We start from the raw sequence: 12,035 nt of genomic DNA on the forward strand, positions 1-12,035 counted from the left end.
GATACTTAAATATATACTTGTGTGTGCATTACAATATAATTGAGAGTAAATATTTTGCCTTTACAAAATGAATAATTAGAAAACCAAACATTTGTTACACAGACAACATACTTTTTTTTTTTTCTTAATAAAGGATACGATAAGAACTTCATAAATTTGAAATGAGATTAAGTACCAAAGATAATTGATTGGATAAATTTGTGAGTTCTTGAAATTTTAAAAAATAAATATAATATTATGAACTTAATTTAGAAGTTCAACTATGTAATTTTAAAGTTTTGAGTGGTATATATACATAAAATTATCCCGAGTTAGGCTGGGGTGCTATGGATAGCATAGTGGCCTCTATGCTACGGCTCAATATTCGAGTTTTAAAAATCCAAACGGTCGATCCGAACCGTTCATCTTATTCTCCATATTAATATCTGCTTGGAGACCAAATTTTATAATTTTATGAATATTTTTACTATTTATTAAGCCACTTTGAAAATCGCTAATCCAACGGTTTTACTGTTTTGTGCAGCCACCGTTGGATCAACAATTTTGTAAAATACTTAATAAATAGTAAAAAAAATCAGAAAAATGTAAAATTTGGTCTCCAAGCAGATATTAATATGGAGAATAAGATGAACGGTTCAGATCGACCGTTTGGATTTTGAAAACTCGAATATTGAGCCGTAGCACGGAAGGCCACTATGCTATCCATAGCACCCCAGCCTAACTCAAATTATCCCTTCATTTATAGAGCAAATATTCTTTATGTTCTTTCGTTGTGTACCATTCCGGATTTGGTAGTACACTGGTTCTACTAATGCTCAACGGGTTTAGTACTTATCGGGCGTAGACACGACCCAATAAACCAATACACTGTCTCTCTAATCTCTATTCTATAAATAACAATGAATCATTTTGGAAGCCCAATCAAGCAAAAAAAATAAAACAAAGAAACACCATACCCACCAACAATGGCTACAAGTAAATGCACCACCTTTTCCTCTCTCCTTCTACTCTTATTCCTTTTCTCTGCAGCAAATTTTGTACCGGTCACCTCCTCCGACAATGCCGACTCCTATCTCCTGAGCACCAAGACCGTTTCTCACACCACTGGTGAAAAACAAAGCCACTTTCGGTTCTATTGGCACGACATATTCACTGGTCCCAACCCAACATCTGTTCGAGTAGCACAAGCACCTGGAACCAACAATTCATCCACATTTTTCGGGGCAGTTGTCATGATCGATGACCCACTGACAATTGAACCCGATTTGAGCTCAAAGTTAGTGGGTCGGGCACAAGGTTTATACGCCGGAGCGGGGATAAAGAAAATAGAGTTTCTCATGGCAATGAACTTCGTGTTAACCGACGGGATATATAACGGGAGTACAATTGCTATTATGGGACACAACGAAGTGCTTTCGGAAGTGCGGGAAATGTCGATTGTCGGAGGGACCGGATTGTTTAGATTCTCCCGCGGGTACGCACAGGCGCAGACGGTCGTGAAGTCTGACTCAGTGGAATACAATGTTTTCATCAATCACTACTAAGAAGTAAGAATGAGAGTAATTTATGAATTGAAATTGTTTTTTCAATTATAATTGGTTTTCTTCATATTTTTTTTAAAGGAGAACAAACAGAAAGAACACCGATCTGTAATTTCTTTTACGTTCCTGATTTGCTTATTGGAATCTGCCGTGCTTTAATCATTAATTGTTTGTTATATACTTTGGTTTTCCAATTTGTGCATGCCTGATGCTTCGAAAGTTATATATTGCTCGGAGATGATAAGGAATGGGCCCAAATGAATAAATTGGGAAAATTATATTGCTTACATGAATTTTTTTCACAAACTATTATTGAAAATAAAGAAATAACAAAACGGGTTGATTTCTTATTTTTGTATAAAAACCATTAATACCGAATTTAAATTCAAATTCGGTGCACCTCTTGGCATGGATAGCTGTAGGAAACCTGCCCTTTACAACCCTGTACTAATGTGAATTTCGGTACAGTTGTAATTTTTGCTTTTCCTTTTGTAAATTTTTTAATTTGTGATTTTTCTTTTTCTTTTGTAAAGAGTAATTATATAACATATTATCAAGGGACCGTTATTGTATATATATTTGTATAAAAAAATATTTTGTCCAGGGACCGACTTTGAATTTCTTTTTCTAAATTATTTTTAAATGGGGGACCGAACTCATGACATGGAGGGACCCCAGTCCATCTTCGTCACATGAGTTTATGGGGATTTTCTGTGGCTGGGCTTTGCATAGTTGGGTGAAGTTACCAAAGATGTACCAAAAACCAAGTTCGGTATAGAGACGAAGCCACTCTCAAGAAATATGAGTGAATTGACTCTATTTATTTTTATAAATTTTGTATATATTTTATTTTTTATATAGCTACTACGAGCAAAATATTATAAATATTATAAAATTGTTAAAAAACTTATATGTTTGACTACATTTATATTTATTTCTCATAGTCTGAAAGTATGACTTTGTTGATGTGCTTTTAAAAAAAACAAATCCCACCAACTCGTTTTATTATTTTATTTTTATTAATATTTGTCAATAGATTTTTTTTTTTTTTTTTTTCTCTTGAAGACAGCGAGGGAAACATAAATTTCTGAACATGTTGGGACAACGAATCTTTGTCTTTCCGTATAGTTCACATGCCCACATGCAATTGCATGAGCAAGTGCTTTTCAAAAAGCCAAATTATATACCTGCCGTGACAAGCCAATTCGTATCCTCTGAGATATCTCAAACTTTGCGTGACTTTATGGAAAATCCCAACCGTTTAAATACGTACTGCACAAATCTCAAAGCACACATAATACTGAACCCCTACATCACGTAAAAGTTGAGATATCTCAGAGGATTCGCACTCGTGACAAGCTGGCCTGATAGAGTAGTTTTAAATTATAAATAGTACTGGGGAGAAGTGCAGATTTATACTCTCCAGTTATATATTCAACAATTATATCCATTTACCAATTTAGGGATCAGATCTTAATCTGAGGGCCCTCATGATAGGATAACAAGGAAACTGAGTGAGAGGATATGGTAGACTTATAGTGCTTTTTCGAAACTGGAGACAAGTGAAATTTTTTAATATTAATTTTTTTATAGGAGGCCCAACAATAATTCGAAACTTCCAATCAATTGTATCTCTCTCCAACAACCGATCTTTTAAATTTAAAACCGGACCTCTATAAAACATGTCTCTGAGATATCTTAAACACCGAGTTGATTCAAAGCCCGGACCAATTTCTTTCGGTTCCTATTTAAAATGAGGGGGCCTATATTAATGTTCTTTAAGATTCGTGCAGAAAGAATTTGAATGGTCCAAATACCATTCAAAAGTTCGTTCCAGATGTAGGATGCAAATCCCCCCGCCCCACCCCACACACACACAAACGCACATCGCATCCTATGAAATATGTCAAACTATGAGTGTTTTTTCGGAAAATCTCAACCATTCAAATATGTTTTGCACGAATCTCAAAGCACAAATAATACTGCCCCATGCACTATCCCCGAATAGGCACTTTACACGTTAGTCACGCAAAACGACGTTTTAATCATAAAACTATATTCATTTTAATTATAGATTAATATTTAGCAATAAAATACTTGGGAAGAAATCACCTATTAATTATGTGAAGTTGAATCATAAAATTCATAGCAAAAGATGAGATGGACTATGGTGAGTTGTGAAGGAATCTTGTTTTATTTTACGTCCATATCTCCATTTTTAAATATCAAACAGTTGATCCGAACTGCTCAATATGATATCCATATTGAAATGTACTTGGAGACTAAATTTTATATTTTTTTTGAATTTTTTTCACTATTTTTTTAGATAGATAGAAAACTGTTGTTTTTGGACTGATTTTGGACCATAAAAATAGTTATTTTGAAATATTTTAAAAAAATTAGTAAATAATTTTCAAAAATTGTAAAATTTAGTCTCCTAGCACATTTCAATATGAAAATCATGTTCAACGGATTGGATAAACTATTTAGTTTTTTAAAACAAAAATATGAGTGTGAAGTAAAACAAGACTCTTACTTTACAACTCACCATAGCTCAACTCGTAAAAGATTACATCACATGTACATATATATAAAAAAAATACTAGTATAGTGTTTGTACATTGCAAGGAGAACATATTATAAAAGAATAAAAAGTATCTCAAACAAAATGATATATTTTTTTATAAAAAAATAAACTAAATGACATATAACATTTTATAAATGATCACATATATATTTTTTATCTTTTTAAAATATTTTCATAAAAAAAATCTCAGAGGTCGACGAAATAACATTTTAAATGATATAAAAAATAGAAACAAATGAAACATCATTAAATAATTCAAAAAATTCTTAAATGACAGTTAATAAATAGCTAGAAAGAAATAATGACCAATAAAAAAAGATGATACAATTTGCATGTAAAAAATACGTGTGGCGAGTATGTGTCTAAATTGTTATAATCCAAAAATTTTAAACTAATAATTAACTAACAAATTATAATTTTTGCCTAATTTTGATTTTTAGTTAATTAAACGATGACTAAAGTATTAATGTATTTATTTAAAACGAATTAAGTTTTGTAAATGTTAAAAAGAATTAAAAATCTAATTGAGACGTTGGATTCGAAACAAATATTGTATATATATAATTTAGATTATAAAGATTTTGCGACATGACGGTGATTAAGAAACCATAGAATTAACGATAATATTAATATTGAAAACCTGGAAAGAATGCATAATTAAATTTATAAATTTAAAACAACGAATATTTATACAACTATTTAATAAAATTAAGTTGATTACTGTTAGTTAAATTAGAACGTATAATTTCGATTGATTGTTAACTCAAACTTATAATTCGAGATTTATTGGGCCGTTTCAGCATGAATCTTAAAGCCTCCCCCCCCCCCCCCTTTTCCTTTTATCTCTCCTTCTCTGTCCTCTGAATCCTGCCCCTTTGAAACTCTTTTCTTTTTTTCGTTCTCTCTTTTGGCGCTGCGGAGAAAACCCTAGGGTGGCTTGTTCCTTTTTTGCATCGGATGGGTGATCGTTCACGTACACCCGTCGCATCGCCTGTGCGCGACGATTATGGTAATTCACGTGCCGTGTTTAAACGTGACTGGTCACGTTTCTCACGTTTAACTATTTTTTTCATAATTTAAGTTAGTTTCTTCAAGATTCACCATTTGATTAAGACCTAACGGTCCTAATTACATGTGACTCGCGTGATTACGTACCGTGCTGTGACCGAATCTTTCGCGTGCCGTGCTGTGACCAAAATATCAGGGAGTGGTCACGGCACCCGAATGGTCACGGTACGCGACACGCGAGGCACAGAACAGTAACATGTGTCGTGTCGTTCTGTGACGGAGCCAGCTCCGCCGTGCCATTTTTCCCACACTAGTGGTGCTCGTTAATTTCCTTTGATGTCTGGAGGCAAGACGATTACCTTGGTACCTAATGGGTCAAAATCAAAGCTAATAATATTTATAACCCTAATTGTCTACTTTACAATCGATTCACAAGCGTATGAATCTATCGTATAGTATAAATTTGGGTGTCGTCCACATGAATAGTGTATTAAGGTTAAGTTGTTCACTAATTTTAGGTTTTATTGGTTTTGTTTGGTTGTTTGGTTGTTTGGTTGTTTGATTGAGTTGTGTTTTACATAATCAATCAAAGGATTAAAGGTAATAAAGAGTTATATGGGTCAAGCTATCTGTCATTCCTATTCATTTAATCTAGTTTATGATTAAGTGAGCAATCGCATGCGGTTCTGTCACCATCCGCATGCTACTTTGTAAAGTTAACAACCGCATGCGGTTCTGTCACCATCCTCATGTTACTATGTAAACCTGTCAAGTAAAGTTAACAATCACATGCAGTTCTGTCACCATCTGCATGCTACTGCATAAACTGTACACGGCTGGTTTTACCTCCAGTCGAAATCGCACACGGTTTGATCAGAACTGCACACGCCCTATACTGGTATCAAATGCAATCTGAGAGTTGCTAATCATATTATGGTGTTACTCACTGTTATGTTGTAACACCCTAATTGAGTAAGACTGGTAAGGGAATGATACATGTCACATCCCAAATCATGAATTCTGGACTAAGGTGTGATCATGCCTTGCCTCATGTTTATTAATCAATAAACATGCAAGGATGAATATACACAATAAATCAAATAAAGCGAAAGCGTAATATAATCATAAAAGCATCAGTCATACAACAATAAATAAACATAATCTAGAGAAGGGGGATACATGATCTATCGAGTTCCGTGTATAATACAAGAACACAGGATCTCGTAATCCTAACCAAAAGTTCTAAATAATCGAAATCAAACAGCGGGGCTATCGGGGATAGCTCCTGACGACTCCTGCTGCGGACCACCAGTCTTTGTACCTAAAAACCTACAAAACAACTTGTGGGTGAGCGACTAATCGCCCAATATGTGACCCGGAATTATCATTTTAGGGATTCTCTATGGTCATAACACTTTTAGTTGCAACTTACGTACAGTTATAATGGTAATTAATATGCACATGTGTTGACCTATCTCAATATCTAATAAAAAAAATACTTTTAATCAATGTCATGATGCGGCTACTCTATTATGCCAACATGCGAAATATTCCCAAAATAAAATACAGGAGTGTATTATATTCATAGTCAAAGCAGGATTGATGAGTATTTTGGAGATAAGGAATTGTGATTATTTTATACTCTCATTTAAATTTATTAACCTCAACACTCAAAGAAATGTTAGTTGCAAGCGCACAACCTACCCTTGTAGTATCTAGGTGTCGAACCACAGGGAGTATGGTAAATACTTAGCTAAGACTTTGTCAAATAAATTTTAGAAAATGAAAGAGAGTAAAGTGCAAATAAAGTAAATGGGGGGGGGGGGGCGTTTGTTCTAATAGTCATAAGTTTCATGTATGATTTGATGAGGTTTCTAACCTAATATGTCATTAAAGGTCACTTTTGTGAATTAATAACATGCCTAAGTAATTCGGACTTCATGGTTAGGTCCTTCACCCTAGCTACCTAGACCATAAGCTCTTGTTAGTATCTCATCTCCTCAAATATTGGTACTTCACGATTAAGTCCATCATACCAATATCCGATTCGATTTGAGATGTCCTAATTAGGGTTTGACTTCACGGTTAGGTCCTTCACCAAGTCTCTAACCTTAATTTCTGTAGTTTCGGCTTAGATTACAAATTGGTTAGATCCTAATCCAAACCTAAGGTATTTGCATTCATAATTTGCTACTATCATATTGATCCTAGTCAATTTTGGTTCTTTTGAATTCAAAATAGGATAACTACAATTCAAGCACTAATTATGTAATTAACACAAATGATAATTCACAGAAATTAACAATCAAATCCCATAAAATAATCATAACAAAAATAAATATCCAAATAAAATAGAATTAAACAAGTTCATACATTGACCTAGACCCCTACAAAGAGATCTACTCTCTCTTGGAGAGATTCATTACAAAAATTGGCAAAAATAAGAAGAAATGATTACATCCTTTCTGGATCAAAACCCTCAATCTTGCTGACTTCTTGCTCGGATCTTCTTCTTGTCCCTCCTTAAAAAGTTTCCTTGGCTACAGAATTTTATGTTAAGTGTGTGTTTTATGGAAATTGACATGCACCAAGGGCGAGAGAGAGAGATGAGAGTTGTATGTTTGAATGAGAATGAATCTCCTCTTTTATAACCAAGAGCTATGCCCAATTAAGAGGCTAGGAAGTGGAGTTAGTGGGTGCTATATTTAGAATGTTTCCCAGATTGCCTTGTCCACATTTGGCTGTCAAAACACGTCCTTGGTGCGCTAAAAATAGAAACCGTATTGAAAACATATAATTTTGAATGTCTGCGGGTCCAGTGCATCCGCACTGATCCCAAATTTCCTTTTTTAGTTTCTCATGTTGTAGATGTTCTTGCTAGCTTTCCGAAAAGTGGTCATATGCCCAAAACGAAGTTACAAGTCAAAAGTTATGGCTATTTTAAGTTCAGGCTCCAGTTATGCGTTGTGCTACAGTGCGTACAGGCCACCCGCACTGGCTGCTATAGGCTTGGACTTTTCCTGTGCGACCAGATTTCAGCCGCATCGAAATTCATGCATCCTCACGGATTTTGATGCAGAACTTATTATATCTTTTTAAAATTGGAGCGCGTCCAGAAATCCAAGTACTTAGTGCAGCCATATCGCAAACTGTGCGTCCGCATTGGGCATTTTTCTTCGTTTTTCTTCATTTTCTACAAATTAAAACAAAAAACGCAGTAACTTGATCCTAGGTGTATTCTATTCACTTTATATTCAAAATACAAGATATTTGGTGTTATTTCGTGATAAAAATCAGATTGAATATGTATATAATTTAGGCCTATCAAGGATCTAGTACGAAAGTACTGTGTGTACGAATATAATAATAATATGGATATTAAATCACCACGTGCCGTGCCAATAGGATCGACATATCCTACCATATAATTCGTATGTATGTTGTCTCTTCACTCGCTTTAATTAAAAGTAGGTAATTACATGATAAATCATTATTAATTGTTGCAATTAGATTCCTGAAACCTCCATCATTCTTTAAGAAGCAGTATTGCTAGTAGTACCCCTCACCACGAAATATTTTTCCGTAGCAATCGTAAGGTCCATTGGGTTTATAATTGGAGGTCTTCCATGAGTAGGCACTCGATTTGTGCAGAAGTTGAGAAAACATAACAATATCGTAGGGTTATATTAAACAACACAAAAACCTCAAGGTTATCCATGTACAAATTAATAAAGCAACAGTCAGACTTTACTCAATATTTCTATTAACTCATCACAAGAAAACATGGGCAACTTACTTGACCGATTGAAACTATGATTATGAGCCCTAACATTATTAAATGATATATTTTTGAAGCATTATATATATAATAACACTAGTTAGAAGGAGGTTTGAAAAAATATATATTGTATTTATTGAGAAATTAAGATATATACCCCTCATAACTTCTACAATTAGAACAAAATACTAATAATTAACTCTAACTCATTAGACAATGATTTTTTCCGGTATAAAAAATGCATTGTTTATTTTAAGCCTAGTTATTTTAGAAATAGTTTGCACAGGATACCAATTTTTTAGAATGTTTTGTAGTGGGTACTTATTTTAGGAGTGTTATGGTTGTTTATTTAACAACGCACATTGTAGTGTTTTAAATACTGCAAAACTCCATGTAATCACAAAAGAGAAAGGAAATAAAGTTGTTGCATATAATCATAAATTATTCTCTCTTCTATCTTCTACATACTGGCACAAAGCAGTGCAATATCATTCGAAATTGAATTTATCCGAACACAAGAATACATCCAAATAATATATAATAAAGTACTTTCAATTATCTATAATTACTTTACTAATACAAGTCAAAATATGATATACAAAATGTGAAAACTAAATTCGTAGTTGTACTTATGTTCACTCAACTTGCTTCAAACTAGATAATTACATAAAAAAAATCATTCATAATTGTTGATATTATTAGTTAACAAAAACCTCCATCATTTTCTCCCAATATCACTAGTAGCAACATCTAGCACAACCACATTTCTCTGTTCAACAAATATGAGATCCATAGATTCTAGGAGTTCGAGGATGATCACGCAGTTGCCCATCTGAATTTGTGGAAAAGTGAGAACATAATAATGTGGGGTTTTTTAAAAAACAACATAAAAACCATCAGGTCAACCATGTACAAATTGATAAACCAAAGTCAGTTTTTCAATTAACTAATTGCAAAATATCATGCATGGCAACAAATTGATATGTTAGGATGAAATGATTAGACGATACGTTCGAATACATAAAAAAGAACTCTTTTTTTAACTGATTGATATGCAATGCAACCACATTTCTTTCATCTGATGGTGTGTTTAGTAGTTAGTATTAATCTACTAATCTAAGTGACAACGTGTTTGGAACGTTGAAGGAATAATGAAGTATAAAACTATTTAGATTAATATATGAAAAAAGTGCAGAAGAAATATTAATTCGGCAAATATAGAAAAATTGTTAATTTTATGCATCTCCTAATATATAAATGTTATTTGAATTGAATTCTTAGAAAGAGTGTTGATCTGAAAAAAAAAAAAAAATCTAATTTTCCATAGATGTAACATTTAGTATTTTCAAATTTCTACTAGTATGAATGATATGATTTTGTTGGGATAAAAGTTGAATCAAACTAAACTTTAAATATCCAAAAGTAGCTGTAACACAGTTTGTTTCCCCCAAACTTATTGTTTTTTTTGTTAGTTCATTTCCTTTGCTTCAAAAACAAAAGCCTATATTTGTAATGGAGAGACATAACTTTTCTATTGATTTTCAAAATATCATAATATGGATTGTTACTTTGGTCTTGGAGATGAAGCTTAGCTTGTGTTGTGCATGATTTTCAAGTCATTTAGAATGAGAGTTAGCATTTACCTTTTGCTTTAGGATCCATCATGGGAATGTAATCAGGACGAGGACCAACATTAATCAACAGAACACTGACAAGCAAACATAGAATCATCAATGCACTCCTCATTGTGCTCCTAAAAACTCTACAAGCAACTAATAGAAATAGCAATAGTAGCGCTGCTTGATGTCTTCCATCTTCATCATTTTGTACTATAAATTATAACAAGACTTGTCCAAATCAACTCCCTAGCTAGTCAAGTCCTTCCCTACCAATGTTTTCCCAAGTATATATGAATCAATTAGTTAATTTATCTAGGTACATAACAATAGGTCTAACTTGGTTAATTTTTTCTGCAATAACTACGTACATTCCAATCATATTATGTTACTTACTTTTGTAAAGTTTGAATTTACAAACAACACAAAAGTTTAGCTGATTTATTAAAATCAACTGTGAAGTGTGAATTTTAAGTATGACTATCTTTTCATCCAAAAATGGCAAAACCCATCAACGAAGTTCTCTTTTGAACCACATACTATCTCTTATTATGTTACTTTTTGATATAAATATCTTAATTTTCTGTTTCCTTATTATCAACATTTAGTAAAATAAATATAATATTTTCAATTTACTTTAGTGTTTTTACTAATTGAGGAATGTTATTTTCAGCAGATAAATTACATCATTCATATCCTAGAGTAAATTTCCGTGTATATTTTCATAATTTATATTTAGTTTGTTTATCTCTATACTCACCAAGATGCATCATTTGTATTGATGCATAAATCTTATAGGGTTCACGTATTATGTGTTATTGTGCACATACTTCAACCCATAATTCTCTTGCAATAATTAGTCATAAATGGAAAATATGAAAACAACTCTCCACTGCCATCAACAAGAATCTTGGTTTTCACATGGATAAGCAATGAAGTGATACAAAAATAATACATTACGGTTAGGCGAAAAGCTCTTACATATTAAATTCATGACATATTTCCTTTCTATAGTAATTTTAAACAAATTGTGTAGGTATCAAACTATGATGAAATAAATGTTATGATAACACAAAAGTTTCTCTTTGCACTAAGCAATTCAATTTAAACACTTAAAATAACACTCTCACTGTAAATTTGTAAATTTTAGGAAGTACAACACATATCAAACTTAAACTAAGTAATGAATGATAATTAAGGCTTGAATCAAAATTGTTTATTTCTAATTATTTATTTACCTACATACTTAACAAAAAAATTAATTCATAAATTATATTCATTCTAATCATGGATTATTTTTTCTGGAAAATGCTTGGAACAACTCACTTATTTCTTATATCCAGTTTAATCATAAAATTCATATTAAAAGTTTACATGATCACTATATATTAAATATGTAAAAATTTAACACGACACCATTAAGTTTGGTGCGATCTTTTGTACAATAAGTGTAATTTGGGTAATATTTTTCTATGATATATAAGTTAGAAAATTTCTAGAAGATG

The 12,035-nt window shown here is 32.5% G+C and overlaps 1 pseudogene across 1 annotated transcript; it reads left to right on the top strand.

The window, feature by feature from the left end:
• Positions 1-930: 930 nt before the first annotated feature.
• Positions 931-1,700, top strand: LOC144560505 (dirigent protein 22 pseudogene; annotated as a pseudogene). The gene has a single exon (XR_013513411.1). The product of XR_013513411.1 is annotated as a dirigent protein 22 pseudogene (transcript).
• Positions 1,701-12,035: the final 10,335 nt, after the last annotated feature.

The sequence above is a fragment of the Carex rostrata genome, chromosome 10 (assembly GCF_964058835.1).
Source record: "Carex rostrata chromosome 10, lpCarRost1.2, whole genome shotgun sequence".
NCBI classification, from domain to species: domain Eukaryota; kingdom Viridiplantae; phylum Streptophyta; class Magnoliopsida; order Poales; family Cyperaceae; genus Carex; species Carex rostrata.